Here is a 26,356-nt window from a genome sequence, read left to right as displayed (position 1 = left end):
GACACTCTCTATCACTCAATGACACTCTCTGACACTCTCTATCACTCTCTGACACTCTCTGACACTCTCTGACACTCTCAGATACTCTTAGACACTCTCTATCACTCTCTATCACTCTCTGACACTCTCAGACACTCTCTGACAATCACAGACACTCTCAGACACTCTATATCACTCTCTATCACTCTCTGAGACTCTCTATCACTCTCTGACACTCTCGATCACTCTCTGACACTCTCTGACACACTTTATCACTCAATGACTCTCTCTGACACTCTCTATCACTCTCTGGCACTCTCTATCACTCTTTATCACTCTCTGACACTCTCTGACAATCTCTGACACTCTCGATCACGCTCTGACACTCTCTATCACTCTCTGACACTCTCTGACACTCTCTATCACTCTCTATCATTCTCTATCACTCTCTGACACTCTCTGACACACTCAGACACTCTGTGGCTCACTCTGACACTCTCTATCACTCTCTGACACCTCTGACACTCTCTGACACTCTCCATCACTCGATGACACTCTCTGACACACTCTATCACTCTCTGACACTCTCGATCACTCTCTGACACTCTCTGAAACTCTCTGACACTCTCTGACACTCTCTATCACTCTCTATCACTTTCTGACACTCTCTATCACTCTCTGACACTCTCTGACACTCTCTATTACTCAATGACACTCTCTGACACTCTCTGACACTCTCTGACACTCTCAGACACTCTCTATCACTCTCTATCACTCTCTATCACTCTCTGACACTCTCTGACACTCTCAGACACTCTCTGACACTCTCTGACACTCTCAGACACTCTCTGACAATCACAGACACTCTCAGACACTCTCTATCATTCTCTATCACTCTCTGACACTCTCTGACACTCTCTATCACTATCTATCACTCTCTGACACTCTCTGACACACTCCATCACTCTCTGACACTCTCTGACACTCTCAGACACTCTCTGACAATCACAGACACTCTCAGACACTCTCTATCATTCTCTATCACTCTCTGACACTCTCTGTCACTCTCTGACACTCTCTGACACTCTCTGACACTCTCTGACACTCTCTACCACTCTCTATCACTTTCTGACACTCTCTATCACTCTCTGACACTCTCTATCATTCAATGACACTCTCTGACACACTCTATCACTCTCTGACACTCTCTGACACTCTCAGACACTCTCAGACACTCTCTATCAATCTCTGGCTCTCTCAGACACTCTCAGACACTCTCTGACACTCTCAGACACTCTCAGACACTCTCTATCACTCTTATCACTCTCTGAGACTCTCTATCACTCTCTGACACTCTCTGACACACTCTATCACTCAATGACTCTCTCTGACACTCTCTATCACTCTCAGGCACTCTCTATCACTCTTTATCACTCTCTGACACTCTCTGACAATCTCTGACACTCTCTATCACGCTCTGACACTCTCTATCACTCTCTGACACTCTCTGACACTCTCTATCATTCTCTATCACTCTCTGACACTCTCTGACACTCTCTATCACTCTCTATCACTTTCTGACACTCTCTATCACTCTCTGACACTCTCTATCACTCAATGACACTCTCTGACACACTCTATCACTCTCTGACACTCTCTGAAACTCTCTGACACTCTCTGACACTCTCTATCACTCTCTATCACTTTCTGACACTCTCTATCACTCTCTGACACTCTCTGACACTCTCTATTACTCAATGACACTCTCTGACACTCTCTATCACTCTCAGGCACTCTCTATCACTCTTTATCACTCTCTGACACTCTCTGACAATCTCTGACACTCTCTATCACGCTCTGACACTCTCTATCTCTCTCTGACAGTCTCTGACACTCTCTATCATTCTCTATCACTCTCTGACACTCTCTGACACTCTCTATCACTCTCTATCACTTTCTGACACTCTCTATCACTCTCTGACACTCTCTGTCACTCAATGACACTCTCTGACACACTCTATCACTCTCTGACACTCTCAGACACTCGCAGACACTCTCTATCAGTCTCTGACACTCTCAGACACTCTCTGACAATCACAGACACTCTCAGAAACTCTCTATCATTCTCTATCACTCTCTGACACTCTCTGACACACTCAGACACTCTGTGACTCACTCTGACACTCTCTATCACTCTCTGACACTCTCTGACACTCTCTATCACTATCCATCACTCTCTGACACTCTCTGACACACTCCATCACTCGATGACACTCTGTGACACACTCTATCACTCTCTGACACTCTCTGTCACTCTCTGACACTCTCTGACACTCTCTGACACTCTCTGACACTCTCTATCACTCTCTATCACTTTCTGACACTCTTTATCACTCTCTGACACTCTCTATCACTCAATGACACTCTCTGACACACTCTATCACTCTCTGACACTCTCTGACACTCTCAGACACTCTCAGACACTCTCTATCACTCTCTGACTATCTCAGACACTCTCAGACACTCTCAGACACTCTCAGACACTCTCAGACACTCTCTATCACTCTCTGACACTCTCTGACACTCTCAGACACTCTGTGACAATCACAGACACTCTCAGACACTCTCTATCACTCTTCTCACTCTCTGAGACTCTCGATCACTCTCTGACACTCTCTGACACACTCTATCACTCAATGACTCTCTCTGACACTTTCTATCACTCTCAGGCACTCTCTATCACTCTTTATCACTCTCTGACACTCTCTGACAATCTCTGACACTCTCTATCACGCTCTGACACTCTCTATCACTCTCTGACACTCTCTGACACTCTCTATCATTCTCTATCACTCTCTGACACTCTGCGACACACTCAGACACTCTGTGCCTCACTCTGACACTCTCTATCACTCGCTGACACTCTCTGACACTCTCTATCACTCTCTATCACTCTCTGACACTCTCTGACACTCTCCATCACTCGATGACACTCTGTGACACTCTCTATCACTCTCTGACACTCTCTGACACTCTCAGACACTCTCTATCATTCTCTATCACTCTGAGACACTCTCTGACACACTCAGACACTCTGTGACACACTCTGACACTCTCTATCTCTCTGACACTCTCTGACGCTCTCCATCACTCTCTATTACGCTCTGACACTCTCTGACACACTCTGACACTCTCTATCACTCTCTGACACACTCTGACAACCTCTAACACACTCTGACACTCTCTGACACTCTCTATCACTCTCTGACACTCTCTACCACTCTCTGACACTCTCTGACACCCTCTGACACACGCTGACACACTCTGACACTCTCTGACACTCTCTATCACTCTCTGACACTCTCTGAAACTCTCAGAGGCTCTCTATCACTATCTGACACTCTCAGAGACCCTCTGTCACTCTCTGTCACTCTCAGACACTCTCTGACACTCTCTACCACTCTCTGACACTCTCTATCACTCTCTGACACTCTCTGACACTCTCTATCACTCTCTATTACTTTCTGACACTCTCTATCACTCTCTGACACTCTCTGACACTCTCTATCACTCAATGACACTCTCTGACACTCTCTATCACTCTCTGACACTCTCTGACACTCTCTGACACTCTCAGATACTCTTAGACACTCTCTATCACTCTCTATCACTCTCTGACACTCTCAGACACTCTCTGACAATCACAGACACTCTCAGACACTCTATATCACTCTCTATCACTCTCTGAGACTCTCTATCACTCTCTGACACTCTCGATCACTCTCTGACACTCTCTGACACACTTTATCACTCAATGACTCTCTCTGACACTCTCTATCACTCTCTGGCACTCTCTATCACTCTTTATCACTCTCTGACACTCTCTGACAATCTCTGACACTCTCGATCACGCTCTGACACTCTCTATCACTCTCTGACACTCTCTGACACTCTCTATCACTCTCTATCATTCTCTATCACTCTCTGACACTCTCTGACACACTCAGACACTCTGTGGCTCACTCTGACACTCTCTATCACTCTCTGACACCTCTGACACTCTCTGACACTCTCCATCACTCGATGACACTCTCTGACACACTCTATCACTCTCTGACACTCTCGATCACTCTCTGACACTCTCTGAAACTCTCTGACACTCTCTGACACTCTCTATCACTCTCTATCACTTTCTGACACTCTCTATCACTCTCTGACACTCTCTGACACTCTCTATTACTCAATGACACTCTCTGACACTCTCTGACACTCTCTGACACTCTCTGACACTCTCAGACACTCTCTATCACTCTCTATCACTCTCTATCACTCTCTGACACTCTCTGACACTCTCAGACACTCTCTGACACTCTCTGACACTCTCAGACACTCTCTGACAATCACAGACACTCTCAGACACTCTCTATCATTCTCTATCACTCTCTGACACTCTCTGACACTCTCTATCACTATCTATCACTCTCTGACACTCTCTGACACACTCCATCACTCGATGACACTCTGTGACACACTCTATCACTCTCTGACACTCTCTGTCACTCTCTGACACTCTCTGACACTCTCTGACACTCTCTGACCCTCTCTACCACTCTCTATCACTTTCTGACACTCTCTATCACTCTCTGACACTCTCTATCACTCAATGACACTCTCTGACACACTCTATCACTCTCTGACACTCTCTGACACTCTCAGACACTCTCAGACACTCTCTATCAATCTCTGGCTCTCTCAGACACTCTCAGACACTCTCTGACACTCTCAGACACTCTCAGACACTCTCTATCACTCTTATCACTCTCTGAGACTCTCTATCACTCTCTGACACTCTCTGACACACTCTATCACTCAATGACTCTCTCTGACACTCTCTATCACTCTCAGGCACTCTCTATCACTCTTTATCACTCTCTGACACTCTCTGACAATCTCTGACACTCTCTATCACGCTCTGACACTCTCTATCACTCTCTGACACTCTCTGACACTCTCTATCATTCTCTATCACTCTCTGACACTCTCTGACACTCTCTATCACTCTCTATCACTTTCTGACACTCTCTATCACTCTCTGACACTCTCTATCACTCAATGACACTCTCTGACACACTCTATCACTCTCTGACACTCTCTGAAACTCTCTGACACTCTCTGACACTCTCTATCACTCTCTATCACTTTCTGACACTCTCTATCACTCTCTGACACTCTCTGACACTCTCTATTACTCAATGACACTCTCTGACACTCTCTATCACTCTCAGGCACTCTCTATCACTCTTTATCACTCTCTGACACTCTCTGACAATCTCTGACACTCTCTATCACGCTCTGACACTCTCTATCACTCTCTGACAGTCTCTGACACTCTCTATCATTCTCTATCACTCTCTGACACTCTCTGACACTCTCTATCACTCTCTATCACTTTCTGACACTCTCTATCACTCTCTGACACTCTCTGTCACTCAATGACACTCTCTGACACACTCTATCACTCTCTGACACTCTCTGACTCTCTCAGACAATCTCTATCAATCTCTGACTCTCTCAGACACTCTCAGACACTCTCTGACACTCTCAGACACTCTCAGACACTCTCTATCACTCTCTGACACTCACTGACACTCTCTGACAATCACAGACACTCTCAGACACTCTCTATCACTCTTATCACTCTCTGAGACTCTCTATCACTCTCTGACACTCTCTGACACACTCTATCACTCAATGACTCTCTCTGACACTCTCTATCACTCTCAGGCACTCTCTATCACTCTTTATCACTCTCTGACACTCTCTGACAATCTCTGACACTCTCTATCACGCTCTGACACTCTCTATCACTCTCTGACACTCTCTGACACTCTCTATCATTCTCTATCACTCTCTGACACCTCTGACACTCTCTGACACTCTCCATCACTCGATGACACTCTGTGACACACTCTATCACTCTCTGACACTCTCGATCACTCTCTGACACTCTCTGAAACTCTCTGACACTCTCTGACACTCTCTATCACTCTCTATCACTTTCTGACACTCTCTATCACTCTCTGACACTCTCTGACAATCTCTATTACTCAATGATACTCTCTGACACTCTCTATCACTCTCTGATACTCTCTGACACTCTCTGACACTCTCAGACACTCTCTATCACTCTCTATCACTCTCTGACACTCTCTGACACTCTCAGACACTCTCTGACACTCTCTGACACTCTCAGACACTCTCTGACAATCACAGACACTCTCAGACACTCTCTATCATTCTCTATCACTCTCTGACACTCTCTGACACTCTATTACTATCTATCACTCTCTGACACTCTCTGACACACTCCATCACTCGATGACACTCTGTGACACACTCTATCACTCTCTGACACTCTCTGTCACTCTCTGACACTCTCTGACACTCTCTGACACTCTCTATAACTCTCTATCACTTTCTGACACTCTCTATCACTCTCTGACACTCTCTATCACTCAATGACACTCTCTGACACACTCTATCACTCTCTAACACTCTCTGACACTCTCAGACACTCTCAGACACTCTCTATCAATCTCTGACTCTCTCAGACACTCTCAGACACTCTCTGACATTCTCAGACACTCTCAGACACTCTCTATCACACTCTGACACTCACTGACACTCTCAGACACTCTCTGACAATCACAGACACTCTCAGACACTCTCTATCACTCTTATCACTCTCTGAGACTCTCTATCACTCTCTGACACTCTCTGACACACTCTATCACTCAATGACTCTCTCTGACACTCTCTATCACTCTCAGGCACTCTCTATCACTCTTTATCACTCTCTGACACTCTCTGACAATCTCCGACACTCTCTATCACGCTCTGACACTCTCTGACACTCTCTGACACTCTCTATCACTCTCGATCACTCTCTGACACTCTCTGACACACTCAGACACTCTGTGACTCACTCTGACACTCTCTATCACTCTCTGACACTCTCTATCACTCTCTATCACTCTCTGACACTATCTGAAACTCTCCATTACTCAATGAAACTCTGTGACACTCTCTATCACTCTCCATCACACTCTGACACTCTGTGACACTCTCTATCACTCTCCATCACTCTCTGACACTCTCAGACACTCGCTATCACACTCCGTATCACTCTCTGACACCCAATGACACTCTCTATCACTCTATGACACTCTATATCACTCTCTATCACTCTCTGACACTATCTGACACTCTCTATCACTCTCTGACTCTCTCTGACACTCTCGATCACTCTCTATCACTCTCTGACACACTCTGACACTCTCTATCACTCAATGACACTCTCTATCACTCTCTATCACTCTCTGACACTCTCTGACACAATCAGACACTCTGTGACACACTCTGACATTCTGTGACACACTCTGACACTCTCTGACGCTCACTATCACTCTCTATCACTCTCTATCACTCTCTGACACTCTCTACCACTCTCTGACACTCTCTGACACCCTCTGACACACTCTGACACTCTCTGACACTCTCTATCATTCTCTGACACTCTCTGACACTCTCTAACACTCAATGACACTCTGTGACACTCTCTATCACTCTCTGACACTCTCTGACACAATCAGACACTCTGTGACACTCTCTGACACTCTCTATCACTCTGACACTCTCTGACGCTCTCCATCACTCTCTATTACGCTCTGACACTCTCTGACACACTCTGACACTCTCTATCACTCTGTGACACTCTCCATCACTCTAGGACACTCTCTGACACTCTCTATCACTCTCTATCACTCTCTGACACACTCTGACAACCTCTAACACACTCTGACACTCTCTGACACTCTCTGACACTCTCTACCACTCTCTGACACCCTCTGACACACTCTGACACACTCTGACACTCTCTGACACTCTCTGACACTCTCTATCACTCTCTGACACTCTCTGAAACTCTCAGAGGCTCTCTATCACTATCTGACACTCTCAGACACCCTTTGTCACTCTCTGTCACTCTCAGACACTCTCTGACACTCTCTGACACTCTCTATCACTCTCTGACACTCTCTATCACTCTCTGACACTCTCTGACACTCTCTATTACTCTCTATCACTTTCTGACACTCTCTATCACTCTCTGACACTCTCTGACACTCTCTATCAGTCAATGACACTCTCTGACACTCTCTGACACTCTCTATCACTCTCTGACACTCTCAGATACTCTCAGACACTCTCTATCACTCTCTGACACTCTCTGACACTCTCAGACACTCTCTGACAATCACAGACACTCTCAGACACTCTCTATCACTCTCTATCACTTTCTGACACTCTCTATCACTCTCTGTCACTCTCTGAAACTCTCTATCACTCAATGACACTCTCTGACACTCTCTATCACTCTCTGACAATCTCTGACACTCTCAGACACTCTCAGACACTCTCTGACACTCTCAGACACTCTCTATTACTCTCTGACAATCTCTGACACTCTCAGACACTCTCTGACAATCACAGACACTCTCAGACACTCTCTATCATTCTCTATCACTCTCTGACACTCTCTGACACACTCAGACACTCTGTGACTCACTCTGACACTCTCTATCACTCTCTGACACTCTCTGACACTCTCTGACACTCTCTATCACTCTCTATCACTCTCTGACACTCTCTGACACTCTCTATCACTCTCTGACACTCTCAGAAACTCTCTATCACTCTCTGACACTCTCTGACACTCTCACAGTCTCTGACAATCACAGACACTCTCAGACACTCTCTGACACTCTCAGACACTCTCTATCACTCTCTGTCACTCTCTGACTCTCTCTGACTCTCTCGATCACTCTCTATCACTCTCTGACACTCTCTGACACTCTCTATCACTCAATGACACTCTGTGACACTCTCTATCCCTCTCTGACACTCTCTGACACAATCAGACACTCTGTGACACACTCTGACACTCTCTATCACTCTATGACACTCTCTGACGCTCTATATCACTCTCTATCACTCTCTGACACTCTCTACCACTCTCTGACACTCTCTGACACTCTCTGACACCCTCTGACACACTCTGACACACTCTGACACACTCTGACACTCTCTATCATTCTCTGACACTCTCTGACACTCAATGACACTCTGTGACACTCTCTATCACTCTCTGACACTCCCTGACACAATCAGACACTCTGTGACACACTCTGACACTCTCTATCACTCTGACACTCTCTGACGCTCTCCATCACTCTCTATTACCCTCTGACACTCTCTGACACACTCTGACACTCTCTATCACTCTGTGAAACTCTCCATCACTCTAGGACACTCTCTGACACTCTCTATCACACTCTATCACTCTCTGACACACTCTGACAACCTCTAACACACTCTGACACTCTCTGACACTCTCTATCACTCTCTGACACTCTCTACCACTCTCTGACACTCTCTGACACCCTCTGACACACTCTGACACACTCTGACACTCTCTGACACTCTCTGACACTCTCTATCACTCTCTGACACTCTCTGAAACTCTCAGAGGCTCTCTATCACTATCTGACACTCTCAGACACCCTCTGTCACTCTCTGTCACTCTCAGACACTCTCTGACACTCTCTATCACTCTCCGACACGCTCTATCACTCTCTGACACTCTCTGACACTCTCTATCACTCTCTATCACTTTCTGACACTCTCTATCACTCTCTGACACTCTCTGACACTCTCTATCACTCAATGACACTCTCTATCACTCTCTGACACTCTCTGACACTCTCTATCACTCTCTATCACTTTCTGACACTCTCTATCACTCTCTGACACTCTCTGACACTCTCTATCACTCAATGACACTCTCTGACACTCTCTATCACTCTCTGACACTCTCTGACACTCTCTGACACTCTCAGATACTCTCAGACACTCTCTATCACTCTCTGACACTCTCAGACACTCTCTGACAATCATAGACACTCTCAGACACTCTCTATCACTCTCTATCACTCTCTGAGACTCTCTATCACTCTCTGACACTCTCGATCACTCTCTGACACTCTCTGACACACTCCATCACTCAATGACTCTCTCTGACACTCTCGATCACTCTCTGGCACTCTCTATCACTCTTTATCACTCTCTGACACTCTCTGACAATGTCTGACACTCTCTATCACGCTCTGACATTCTCTATCACTCTCTGATACTCTCTGACACTCTCTATCATTCTCTATCACTCTCTGACACTCTCTGACACACTCAGACACTCTGTGACTCACTCTGACACTCTCTATCACTCTCTGACACTCTCTGACACTCTCTAGCACTCTCTATCACTCTCTGACACTCTCTGACACTCTCCATCACTCGATGACACTCTGTGACACACTCTATCACTCTCTGACACTCTCTATCACTCTCTGACACTCTCTGACACTCTCTATCACTCTCTATCACTTTCTGACACTCTCTATCACTCTCTGTCACTCTCTGAAACTCTCTATCACTCAATGACACTCTCTGACACTCTCTATCACTCTCTGACACTCTCTGACACTCTCAGACACTCTCAGACATTCTCTGACACTCTCAGACACTCTCAGACACTCTCTATTACTCTCTGACACTCTCTGACACTCTCAGACACTCTCTGACAATCACAGACACTCTCAGACACTCTCTATCATTCTCTATCACTCTCTGACACTCTCTGACACACTCAGACACTCTGTGACTAACTCTGACACTCTATATCACTCTCTGACACTCTCTGAGACTCTCTGACACTCTCTATCACTCCCTATCACTCTCTGACACTCTCTATCACTCTCTGACACTCTCAGACACTCTCTATCACACTCTGACACTCTCTGACACTCTCAGACAGTCTCTGACAATCACAGACACTCTCAGACACTCTCTGACACTCTCAGACACTCTCTATCACTCTCTGTCACTCTCTGACTCTCTCTGACTCTCTCGATCACTCTCTATCACTCTCTGACACTCTCTGACACTCTCTATCACTCAATGACACTCTGTGACACTCTCTATCACTCTCTGACACTCTCTGACACAATCAGACACTCTGTGACACACTCTGACACTCTCTATCACTCTATGACACTCTCTGACGCTCTCTATCACTCTCTATCACTCTCTGACACTCTCTACCCCTCTCTGACGCTCTCTGACACTCTCTGACACCCTCTGACACACTCTGACACACTCTGACACTCTCTATCATTCTCTGACACTCTCTGACACTCTCTATCACTCAATGACACTCTGTGACACTCTCTATCACTCTCTGACACTCTCTGACACAATCAGACACTCTGTGACACACTCTGACACTCTCTATCACTCTGACACTCTCTGACGCTCTCCATCACTCTCTATTACCCTCTGACACTCTCTGACACACTCTGACACTCTCTATCACTCTGTGAAACTCTCCATCACTCTAGGACACTCTCTGACACTCTCTATCACACTCTATCACTCTCTGACACACTCTGACAACCTCTAACACACTCTGACACTCTCTGACACTCTCTATCACTCTCTGACACTCTCTACCACTCTCTGACACTCTCTGACACCCTCTGACACACTCTGACACACTCTGACACTCTCTGACACTCTCTGACACTCTCTATCACTCTCTGACACTATCTGACACTCTCAGACCCCCTCTGTCACTCTCTGTCACTCTCAGACACTCTCTGACACTCTCTATCACTCTCCGACACTCTCTATCACTCTCTGACACTCTCTGACACTCTCTATCACTTTCTGACACTCTCTATCACTCTCTGACACTCTCTGACACTCTCTATCACTCAATGACACTCTCTATCACTCTCTGACACTCTCTGACACTCTCTATCACTCTCTATCACTTTCTGACACTCTCTATCACTCTCTGACACTCTCTGACACTCTCTATCACTCAATGACACTCTCTGACACTCTCTATCACTCTCTGACACTCTCTGACACTCTCTGACACTCTCAGATACTCTCAGACACTCTCTATCACTCTCTGACACTCTCTGACACTCTCAGACACTCTCTGACAATCACAGACACTCTCAGACACTCTCTATCACTCTCTATCACTCTCTGAGACTCTCTATCACTCTCTGACACTCTCGATCACTCTCTGACACTCTCTGACACACTCTATCACTCAATGACTCTCTCTGACACTCTCGATCACTCTCTGGCACTCTCTATCACTCTTTATCACTCTCTGACACTCTCTGACAATGTCTGACACTCTCTATCACGCTCTGACATTCTCTATCACTCTCTGATACTCTCTGACACTCTCTATCATTCTCTATCACTCTCTGACACTCTCTGACACACTTAGACACTCTGTGACTCACTCTGACACTCTCTATCACTCTCTATCACTCTCTGACACTCTCCATCACTCGATGACACTCTGTGACACACTCTATCACTCTCTGACACTCTCTATCACTCTCTATCACTCTCTGACACTCTCTGACACTCTCCATCACTCGATGACACTCTGTGACACACTCTATCACTCTCTGACACTCTCTATCACTCTCTGACGCTCTCTGACACTCTCTGACACTCTCTGACACTCTCTATCACTCTCTATCACTTTCTGACACTCTCTATCACTCTCTGTCACTCTCTGAAACTCTCTATCACTCAATGACACTCTCTGACACTCTCTATCACTCTCTGACACTCTCTGACACTCTCAGACACTCTCAGACACTCTCTGACACTCTCAGACACTCTCAGACACTCTCTATTACTCTCTGACACTCTCTGACACTCTCAGACACTCTCTGACAATCACAGGCACTCTCAGACACTCTCTATCATTCTCTATCACTCTCTGACACTCTCTGACACACTCAGACACTCTGTGACTCACTCTGACACTCTCTATCACTCTCTGACACTCTCTGACACTCTCTGACACTCTCTATCACTCTCTGACACTCTCTGACACTCTCCATCACTCAATGACAATCTGTGACACGCTCTATCACTCTCTGACACTCTCTATCACTCTCTGACACTCTCTGACACTCTCTGACACTCTCTGACACACTCTATCACTCTCTATCACTTTCTGACACTCTCTATCACTCTCTGACACTCTCTGGCACTCTCTATCACTCAATGACACTCTCTGACACACTCTATCACTCTCTGACACTCTCTGACACTCTCAGACACTCTCAGACGCTCTCTATCACTCTCTATCACCCTCTGACACTCTCTGACACTCTCAGACACTCTCAGACACTCTCTATCACTCTCTGACACTCTCTGACACTCTCAGACAGTCTCTGACAATCACAGACACTCTCAGACACTCTCTGACACTCTCAGACACTCTCTATCACTCTCTGTCACTCTCTGACTCTCTCTGACTCTCTCGATCACTCTCTATCACTCTCTGACACTCTCTACCACTCTCTGACACTCTCTGACACCCTCTGACACACTCAGACACTCTGTGACTCACTCTGACACTCTCTATCACTCTCTGACACTCTCTGACACTCTCTAGCACTCTCTATCACTCTCTGACACTCTCTGACACTCTCCATCACTCGATGACACTCTGTGACACACTCTATCACTCTCTGACACTCTCTATCACTCTCTGACACTCTCTGACACTCTCTGACACTCTCTATCACTCTCTATCACTTTCTGACACACTCTATCACTCTCTGTCACTCTCTGAAACTCTCTATCACTCAATGACACTCTCTAACACTCTCTATCACTCTCTGACACTCTCTGACACTCTCAGACACTCTCAGACACTCTCTGACACTCTCAGACACTCTCAGACACTCTCTATTACTCTCTGACACTCTCTGACACTCTCAGACACTCTCTGACAATCACAGACACTCTCAGAAACTCTCTATCATTCTCTATCACTCTCTGACACTCTCTGACACACTCAGACACTCTGTGACTCACTCTGACACTCTCTATCACTCTCTGACACTCTCTGACACTCTCTGACACTCTCTATCACTCTCTATCACTCTCTGACACTCTCTGACACTCTCCATCACTCGATGACACTCTGTGACACACTCTATCACTCTCTGACACTCTCTATCACTCTCTGACACTCTCTGACACTCTCTGACACTCTCTATCACTCTCTATCACTTTCTGACACTCTCTATCACTCTCTGACACTCTCTGACACTCTCTATCACTCAATGACACTCTCTGACACACTCTATCACTCTCTGACACTCTCTGACACTCTCAGACACTCTCAGACGCTCTCTATCACTCTCTATCACTCTCTGACACTCTCTGACACTCTCAGACACTCTCAGACACTCTCTATCACTCTCTGACACTCTCTGGCACTCTCAGACAGTCTCTGACAATCACAGACACTCTCAGACACTCTCTGACACTCTCAGACACTCTCTATCACTTTCTGTCACTCTCTGACTCTCTCTGACTCTCTCGATCACTCTCTATCACTCTCTGACACTCTCGACCACTCTCTGACACTCTCTGACACCCTCTGACACACTCTGACACTCTCTGACAATCTCTATCATTCTCTGACACTCTCTGACACTCTCTAACACTCAATGACACTCTGTGACACTCTCTATCACTCTCTGACACTCTCTGACACAATCAGACACTCTGTGACACTCTCTGACACTCTCTATCACTCTGACACACTCTGACGCTCTCCATCACTCTGTATTACGCTCTGACACTCTCTGACACACTCTGACACTCTCTATCACTCTGTGACACTCTCCATCACTCTAGGACACTCTCTGACACTCTCTATCACTCTCTATCACTCTCTGACACACTCTGACAACCTCTAACACACTCTGACACTCTCTGACACTCTCTGACACTCTCTATCACTCTCTGACACTCTCTACCACTCTCTGACACTCTCTGACACCTTCTGACACACTCTGACACACTCTGACACTCTCTGACACTCTCTGACACTCTCTATCACTCTCTGACACTCTCTGAAACTCTCAGAGGCTCTGTATCACTATCTGACACTCTCAGACACCCTTTGTCACTCTCTGTCACTCTCAGACACTCTCTGACACTCTCTATCACTCTCTGACACTCTCTATCACTCTCTGACACTCTCTGACACTCTCTATCACTCTCTATCACTTTCTGACACTCTCTATCACTCTCTGACACTCTCTGACACTCTCTGACACTCTCAGATACTCTCAGACACTCTCTATCACTCTCTGACACTCTCTGACACTCTCAGACACTCTCTGACAATCACAGACACTCTCAGACACTCTCTATCACTCTCTATCACTCTCTGAGACTCTCTATCACTCTCTGACACTCTCGATCACTCTCTGACACTCTCTGACACACTCTATCACTCAATGACTCTCTCTGACACTCTCGATCACTCTCTGGCACTCTCTATCACTCTTTATCACTCTCTGACACTCTCTGACAATGTCTGACACTCTCTATCACGCTCTGACATTCTCTATCACTCTCTGATACTCTCTGACACTCTCTATCATTCTCTATCACTCTCTGACACTCTCTGACACACTCAGGCACTCTGTGACTCACTCTGACACTCTCTATCACTCTCTGACACTCTCTGAAACTCTCTAGCACTCTGTATCACTCTCTGACACTCTCTGACACTCTCCATCACTCGATGACACTCTGTGACACACTCTATCACTCTCTGACACTCTCTATCACTCTCTGACACTCTCTGACACTCTCTGACACTCTCTGACACTCTCTATCACTCTCTATCACTTTCTGACACTCTCTATCACTCTCTGTCACTCTCTGAAACTCTCTATCACTCAATGACACTCTCTGACACTCTCTATCACTCTCTGACACTCTCTGACACTCTCAGACACTATCAGACACTCTCTGACACTCTCAGACACTCTCAGACACTCTCTATTACTCTCTGACACTCTCTGACACTCTCAGACACTCTCTGACAATCACAGACACTCTCAGACACTCTCTATCATTCTCTATCACTCTCTGACACTCTCTGACACACTCAGACACTCTGTGACTCACTCTGACACTCTCTATCACTCTCTGACACTCTCTGACACTCTCTATCACTCTCTATCACTCTCTGACACACTCTGACAACCTCTAACACACTCGGACACTCTCTGACACTCTCTGACACTCTCTGACACTCTCTGACACTCTCTGACAATGTCTGACACTCTCTATCACGCTCTGACATTCTCTATCACTCTCTGATTCTCTCTGACACTCTCTATCATTCTCTATCACTCTCTGACACTCTCTGACACACTCAGACACTCTGTGACTCACTCTGACACTCTCTATCACTCTCTGACACTCTCTGACACTCTCTAGCACTCTCTATCACTCTCTGACACTCTCTGACTCTCTCCATCACTCGATGACACTCTGTGACACACTCTATCACTCTCTGACACTCTCTATCACTCTCTGACACTCTCTGACACTCTCTGACACTCTCTATCACTCTCTATCACTTTCTGACACTCTCTATCACTCTCTGTCACTCTCTGAAACTCTCTATCACTCAATGACACTCTCTGACACTCTCTATCACTCTCTGACACTCTCTGACACTCTCAGACACTCTCAGACACTCTCTGACACTCTCAGACACTCTCAGACACTCTCTATTACTCTCTGACACTCTCTGACACTCTCAGACACTCTCTGACAATCACAAACACTCTCAGACACTCTCTATCATTCTCTATCACTCTCTGACACTCTCTGACACACTCAGACACTCTGTGACTCACTCTGACACTCTCTATCACTCTCTGACACTCTCTGACACTCTCTGACACTCTCTGACACTCTCTGACACTCTCTATCACTCTCTATCACTTTCTGACACTCTCTATCACTCTCTGACACTCTCTGACACTCTCTATCACTCAATGACACTCTCTGACACACTCTATCACTCTCTGACACTCTCTGACACTCTCAGACACTCTCAGACGCTCTCTATCACTCTCTATCACTCTCTGACACTCTCTGACACTCTCAGACACTCTCTATCACTCTCTGACACTCTCTGACACTCTCAGACAGTCTCTGACAATCACAGACACTCTCAGACACTCTCTGACACTCTCAGACACTCTCTATCACTCTCTGTCACTCTCTGACTCTCTCTGACTCTCTCGATCACTCTCTATCACTCTCTGACACTCTCGACCACTCTCTGACACTCTCTGACACCCTCTGACACACTCTGACACTCTCTGACACTCTCTATCATTCTCTGACACTCTCTGACACTCTCTAACACTCAATGACACTCTGTGACACTCTCTATCACTCTCTGACACTCTCTGACACAATCAGCACTCTGTGACACTCTCTGACACTCTCTATCACTCTGACACTCTCTGACGCTCTCCATCACTCTCTATTACGCTCTGACACTCTCTGACACACTCTGACACTCTCTATCACTCTGTGACACTCTCCATCACTCTAGGACACTCTCTGACACTCTCTATCACTCTCTATCACTCTCTGACACACTCTGACAACCTCTAACACACTCTGACACTCTCTGACACTCTCTGACACTCTCTGACACTCTCTATCACTCTCTGACACTCTCTGACACTCTCTACCACTCTCTGACACTCTCTGACACCCTCTGACACACTCTGACACACTCTGACACTCTCTGACACTCTCTGACACTCTCTATCACTCTCTGACACTCTCTGAAACTCTCAGAGGCTCTCTATCACTATCTGACACTCTCAGACACCCTTTGTCACTCTCTGTCACTCTCAGACACTCTCTGACACTCTCTATCACTCTCTGACACTCTCTATCACTCTCTGACACTCTCTGACACTCTCTATCACTCTCTATCACTTTCTGACACTCTCTATCACTCTCTGACACTCTCTGACACTCTCTATCACTCAATGACACTCTCAGATACTCTCAGACACTCTCTATCACTCTCTGACACTCTCGATCACTCTCTGACACTCTCTGACACACTCTATCACTCAATGACTCTCTCTGACACTCTCGATCACTCTCTGGCACTCTCTATCACTCTTTATCACTCTCTGACACTCTCTGACAATGTCTGACACTCTCTATCACGCTCTGACATTCTCTATCACTCTCTGATACTCTCTGACACTCTCTATCATTCTCTATCACTCTCTGACACTCTCTGACACACTCAGACACTCTGTGACTCACTCTGACACTCTCTATCACTCTCTGACACTCTCTGAAACTCTCTAGCACTCTGTATCACTCTCTGACACTCTCTGACACTCTCCATCACTCGATGACACTCTGTGACACACTCTATCACTCTCTGACACTCTCTATCACTCTCTGACACTCTCTGACACTCTCTGACACTCTCTGACACTCTCTATCACTCTCTATCACTTTCTGACACTCTCTATCACTCTCTGTCACTCTCTGAAACTCTCTATCACTCAATGACACTCTCTGACACTCTCTATCACTCTCTGACACTCTCTGACACTCTCAGACACTATCAGACACTCTCTGACACTCTCAGACACTCTCAGACACTCTCTATTACTCTCTGACACTCTCTGACACTCTCAGACACTCTCTGACAATCACAGACACTCTCAGACACTCTCTATCATTCTCTATCACTCTCTGACACTCTCTGACACACTCAGACACTCTGTGACTCACTCTGACACTCTCTATCACTCTCTGACACTCTCTGACACTCTCTATCACTCTCTATCACTCTCTGACACACTCTGACAACCTCTAACACACTCGGACACTCTCTGACACTCTCTGACACTCTCTGACACTCTCTGACACTCTCTGACAATGTCTGACACTCTCTATCACGCTCTGACATTCTCTATCACTCTCTGATTCTCTCTGACACTCTCTATCATTCTCTATCACTCTCTGACACTCTCTGACACACTCAGACACTCTGTGACTCACTCTGACACTCTCTATCACTCTCTGACACTCTCTGACACTCTCTAGCACTCTCTATCACTCTCTGACACTCTCTGACTCTCTCCATCACTCGATGACACTCTGTGACACACTCTATCACTCTCTGACACTCTCTATCACTCTCTGACACTCTCTGACACTCTCTGACACTCTCTATCACTCTCTATCACTTTCTGACACTCTCTATCACTCTCTGTCACTCTCTGAAACTCTCTATCACTCAATGACACTCTCTGACACTCTCTATCACTCTCTGACACTCTCTGACACTCTCAGACACTCTCAGACACTCTCTGACACTCTCAGACACTCTCAGACACTCTCTATTACTCTCTGACACTCTCTGACACTCTCAGACACTCTCTGACAATCACAAACACTCTCAGACACTCTCTATCATTCTCTATCACTCTCTGACACTCTCTGACACACTCAGACACTCTGTGACTCACTCTGACACTCTCTATCACTCTCTGACACTCTCTGACACTCTCTGACACTCTCTGACACTCTCTGACACTCTCTATCACTCTCTATCACTTTCTGACACTCTCTATCACTCTCTGACACTCTCTGACACTCTCTATCACTCAATGACACTCTCTGACACACTCTATCACTCTCTGACACTCTCTGACACTCTCAGACACTCTCAGACGCTCTCTATCACTCTCTATCACTCTCTGACACTCTCTGACACTCTCAGACACTCTCTATCACTCTCTGACACTCTCTGACACTCTCAGACAGTCTCTGACAATCACAGACACTCTCAGACACTCTCTGACACTCTCAGACACTCTCTATCACTCTCTGTCACTCTCTGACTCTCTCTGACTCTCTCGATCACTCTCTATCACTCTCTGACACTCTCGACCACTCTCTGACACTCTCTGACACCCTCTGACACACTCTGACACTCTCTGACACTCTCTATCATTCTCTGACACTCTCTGACACTCTCTAACACTCAATGACACTCTGTGACACTCTCTATCACTCTCTGACACTCTCTGACACAATCAGCACTCTGTGACACTCTCTGACACTCTCTATCACTCTGACACTCTCTGACGCTCTCCATCACTCTCTATTACGCTCTGACACTCTCTGACACACTCTGACACTCTCTATCACTCTGTGACACTCTCCATCACTCTAGGACACTCTCTGACACTCTCTATCACTCTCTATCACTCTCTGACACACTCTGACAACCTCTAACACACTCTGACACTCTCTGACACTCTCTGACACTCTCTGACACTCTCTATCACTCTCTGACACTCTCTGACACTCTCTACCACTCTCTGACACTCTCTGACACCCTCTGACACACTCTGACACACTCTGACACTCTCTGACACTCTCTGACACTCTCTATCACTCTCTGACACTCTCTGAAACTCTCAGAGGCTCTCTATCACTATCTGACACTCTCAGACACCCTTTGTCACTCTCTGTCACTCTCAGACACTCTCTGACACTCTCTATCACTCTCTGACACTCTCTATCACTCTCTGACACTCTCTGACACTCTCTATCACTCTCTATCACTTTCTGACACTCTCTATCACTCTCTGACACTCTCTGACACTCTCTATCACTCAATGACACTCTCAGATACTCTCAGACACTCTCTATCACTCTCTGACACTCTCTGACACTCTCAGACACTCTCTGACAATCACAGACACTCTCAGACACTCTCTATCACTCTCTATCACTCTCTGACATTCTCTATCACTCTCTGATACTCTCTGACACTCTCTATCATTCTCTATCACTCTCTGACACTCTCTGACACACTCAGACACTCTGTGACTCACTCTGACACTCTCTATCACTCTCTGACACTCTCTGACACTCTCTAGCACTCTCTATCACTCTCTGACACTCTCTGACACTCTCCATCACTCGATGACACTCTGTGACACAGTCTATCACTCTCTGACACTCTATATCACTCTCTGACACTCTCTGACACTCTCTATCACTCTCTATCACTTTCTGACACTCTCTATCACTCTCTGTCACTCTCTGAAACTCTCTATCACTCAATGACACTCTCTGACACTCTCTATCACTCTCTGACACTCTCTGACACTCTCAGACACTCTCAGACACTCTCTGACACTCTCAGACACTCTCAGACACTCTCTATTACTCTCTGACACTCTCTGACACTCTCTGACACTCTCTGACAATCACAGACACTCTCAGACACTCTCTATCATTCTCTATCACTCTCTGACACTCTCTGACACACTCAGACACTCTGTGACTCACTCTGACACTCTCTATCACTCTCTGACACTCTCTGACACTCTCTGACACTCTCTATCACTCTCTATCACTCTCTGACACTCTCTGGCACTCTCTATCACTCTCTGACACTCTCAGACACTCTCTATCACTCTCTGACACTCTCTGACACTCTCAGACAGTCTCTGACAATCACAGACACTCTCAGACACTCTCTGACACTCTCAGACACTCTCTATCACTCTCTGTCACTCTCTGACTCTCTCTGACTCTCGATCACTCTCTATCACTTTCTGACACTCTCTGACACTCTCTATCACTCAATGACACTCTGTGACACTCTCTATCACTCTCTGACACTCTCTGACACAATCAGACACTCTGTGACACACTCTGACACTCTATATCACTCTATGACACTCTCTGACGCTCTCTATCACTCTCTATCACTCTCTGACACTCTCTACCACTCTCTGACACTCTCTGACACTCTCTGACACCCTCTGACACACTCTGACACACTCTGACACTCTCTATCATTCTCTGACACTCTCTGACACTCTCTATCACTCAATGACACTCTGTGACACTCTCTATCACTCTCTGACACTCTCTGACACAATCAGACACTCTGTGACACACTCTGACACTCTCTATCACTCTGACACTCTCTGACGCTCTCCATCACTCTCTATTACCCTCTGACACTCTCTGACACACTCTGACACTCTCTATCACTCTGTGAAACTCTCCATCACTCTAGGACACTCTCTGACACTCTCTATCACACTCTATCACTCTCTGACACACTCTGACAACCTCTAACACACTCTGACACTCTCTGACACTCTCTATCACTCTCTGACACTCTCTACCACTCTCTGACACTCTCTGACACCCTCTGACACACTCTGACACACTCTGACACTCTCTGACACTCTCTGACACTCTCTATCACTCTCTGACACTCTCTGAAACTCTCAGAGGCTCTCTATCACTATCTGACACTCTCAGACACCCTCTGTCACTCTCTGTCACTCTCAGACACTCTCTGCCACTCTCTATCACTCTCCGACACTCTCTATCACTCTCTGACACTCTCTGACACTCTCTATCACTCTCTATCACTTTCTGACACTCTCTATCACTCTCTGACACTCTCTGACACTCTCTATCACTCAATGACACTCTCTATCACTCTCTGACACTCTCTGACACTCTCTATCACTCTCTATCACTTTCTGACACTCTCTATCACTCTCTGACACTCTCTGACACTCTCTATCACTCAATGACACTCTCAGACACTCTCTGACACTCTCAGACACTCTCAGACACTCTCTATTACTCTCTGACACTCTCTGACACTCTCAGACACTCTCTGACAATCACAAACACTCTCAGACACTCTCTATCATTCTCTATCACTCTCTGACACTCTCTGACACACTCAGACACTCTGTGACTCACTCTGACACTCTCTATCACTCTCTGACACTCTCTGACACTCTCTGACACTCTCTGACACTCTCTATCACTCTCTATCACTTTCTGACACTCTCTATCACTCTCTGACACTCTCTGACACTCTCTATCACTCAATGACACTCTCTGACACACTCTATCACTCTCTGACACTCTCTGACACTCTCAGACACTCTCAGACGCTCTCTATCACTCTCTATCACTCTCTGACACTCTCTGACACTCTCAGACACTCTCAGACACTCTCTATCACTCTCTGACACTCTCTGACACTCTCAGACAGTCTCTGACAATCACAGACACTCTCAGACACTCTCTGACACTCTCAGACACTCTCTATCACTCTCTGTCACTCTCTGACTCTCTCTGACTCTCTCGATCACTCTCTATCACTCTCTGACACTCTCTACCACTCTCTGACACTCTCTGACACCCTCTGACACACTCTGACACTCTCTGACACTCTCTATCATTCTCTGACACTCTCTGACACTCTCTAACACTCAATGACACTCTGTGACACTCTCTATCACTCTCTGACACTCTCTGACACAATCAGACACTCTGTGACACTCTCTGACACTCTCTATCACTCTGACACTCTCTGACGCTCTCCATCACTCTCTATTACGCTCTGACACTCTCTGACACACTCTGACACTCTCTATCACTCTGTGACACTCTCCATCACTCTAGGACACTCTCTGACACTCTCTATCACTCTCTATCACTCTCTGACACACTCTGACAACCTCTAACACACTCTGACACTCTCTGACACTCTCTGACACTCTCTGACACTCTCTATCACTCTCTGACACTCTCTGACACTCTCTACCACTCTCTGACACTCTCTGACACCCTCTGACACACTCTGACACACTCTGACACTCTCTGACACTCTCTGACACTCTCTATCACTCTCTGACACTCTCTGAAACTCTCAGAGGCTCTCTATCACTATCTGACACTCTCAGACACCCTTTGTCACTCTCTGTCACTCTCTGTCACTCTCTGACACTCTCTATCACTCTCTGACACTCTCTATCACTCTCTGACACTCTCTGACACTCTCTATCACTCTCTATCACTTTCTGACACTCTCTATCACTCTCTGACACTCTCTGACACTCTCTATCACTCAATGACACTCTCAGATACTCTCAGACACTCTCTATCACTCTCTGACACTCTCTGACACTCTCAGACACTCTCTGACAATCACAGACACTCTCAGACACTCTCTATCACTCTCTATCACTCTCTGACATTCTCTATCACTCTCTGATACTCTCTGACACTCTCTATCATTCTCTATCACTCTCTGACACTCTCTGACACACTCAGACACTCTGTGACTCACTCTGACACTCTCTATCACTCTCTGACACTCTCTGACACTCTCTAGCACTCTCTATCACTCTCTGACACTCTCTGACACTCTCCATCACTCGATGACACTCTGTGACACAGTCTATCACTCTCTGACACTCTATATCACTCTCTGACACTCTCTGACACTCTCTATCACTCTCTATCACTTTCTGACACTCTCTATCACTCTCTGTCACTCTCTGAAACTCTCTATCACTCAATGACACTCTCTGACACTCTCTATCACTCTCTGACACTCTCTGACACTCTCAGACACTCTCAGACACTCTCTGACACTCTCAGACACTCTCAGACACTCTCTATTACTCTCTGACACTCTCTGACACTCTCTGACACTCTCTGACAATCACAGACACTCTCAGACACTCTCTATCATTCTCTATCACTCTCTGACACTCTCTGACACACTCAGACACTCTGTGACTCACTCTGACACTCTCTATCACTCTCTGACACTCTCTGACACTCTCTGACACTCTCTATCACTCTCTATCACTCTCTGACACTCTCTGGCACTCTCTATCACTCTCTGACACTCTCAGACACTCTCTATCACTCTCTGACACTCTCTGACACTCTCAGACAGTCTCTGACAATCACAGACACTCTCAGACACTCTCTGACACTCTCAGACACTCTCTATCACTCTCTGTCACTCTCTGACTCTCTCTGACTCTCGATCACTCTCTATCACTTTCTGACACTCTCTGACACTCTCTATCACTCAATGACACTCTGTGACACTCTCTATCACTCTCTGACACTCTCTGACACAATCAGACACTCTGTGACACACTCTGACACTCTATATCACTCTATGACACTCTCTGACGCTCTCTATCACTCTCTATCACTCTCTGACACTCTCTACCACTCTCTGACACTCTCTGACACTCTCTGACACCCTCTGACACACTCTGACACACTCTGACACTCTCTATCATTCTCTGACACTCTCTGACACTATCTATCACTCAATGACACTCTGTGACACTCTCTATCACTCTCTGACACTCTCTGACACAATCAGACACTCTGTGACACACTCTGACACTCTCTATCACTCTGACACTCTCTGACGCTCTCCATCACTCTCTATTACCCTCTGACACTCTCTGACACACTCTGACACTCTCTATCACTCTGTGAAACTCTCCATCACTCTAGGACACTCTCTGACACTCTCTATCACACTCTATCACTCTCTGACACACTCTGACAACCTCTAACACACTCTGACACTCTCTGACACTCTCTATCACTCTCTGACACTCTCTACCACTCTCTGACACTCTCTGACACCCTCTGACACACTCTGACACACTCTGACACTCTCTGACACTCTCTGATACTCTCTATCACTCTCTGACACTCTCTGAAACTCTCAGAGGCTCTCTATCACTATCTGACACTCTCAGACACCCTCTGTCACTCTCTGTCACTCTCAGACACTCTCTGCCACTCTCTATCACTCTCCGACACTCTCTATCACTCTCTGACACTCTCTGACACTCTCTATCACTCTCTATCACTTTCTGACACTCTCTATCACTCTCTGACACTCTCTGACACTCTCTATCACTCAATGACACTCTCTATCACTCTCTGACACTCTCTGACACTCTCTATCACTCTCTATCACTTTCTGACACTCTCTATCACTCTCTGACACTCTCTGACACTCTCTATCACTCAATGACACTCTCTGACACTCTCTATCACTCTCTGACACTCTCTGACACTCTCTGACACTCTCAGATACTCTCAGACACTCTCTATCACTCTCTATCACTCTCTGACACACTCTGACAACCTCTAACACACTCTGACACTCTCTGACACTCTCTGACACTCTCTATCACTCTCTGACACTCTCTGACACTCTCTACCACTCTCTGACACTCTCTGACACCCTCTGACACACTCTGACACACTCTGACACTCTCTGACACTCTCTGACACTCTCTATCACTCTCTGACACTCTCTGAAACTCTCAGAGGCTCTCTATCACTATCTGACACTCTCAGACACCCTTTGTCACTCTCTGTCACTCTCAGACACTCTCTGACACTCTCTATCACTCTCTGACACTCTCTATCACTCTCTGACACTCTCTGA

The sequence above is a fragment of the Heterodontus francisci genome, chromosome 28 (genome assembly GCF_036365525.1).
Source record: "Heterodontus francisci isolate sHetFra1 chromosome 28, sHetFra1.hap1, whole genome shotgun sequence".
In the NCBI taxonomy this organism is placed as follows: domain Eukaryota; kingdom Metazoa; phylum Chordata; class Chondrichthyes; order Heterodontiformes; family Heterodontidae; genus Heterodontus; species Heterodontus francisci.
The sequence above is the reverse complement of the archived record's forward strand: the minus strand, read 5'-3'. Positions refer to the sequence as shown.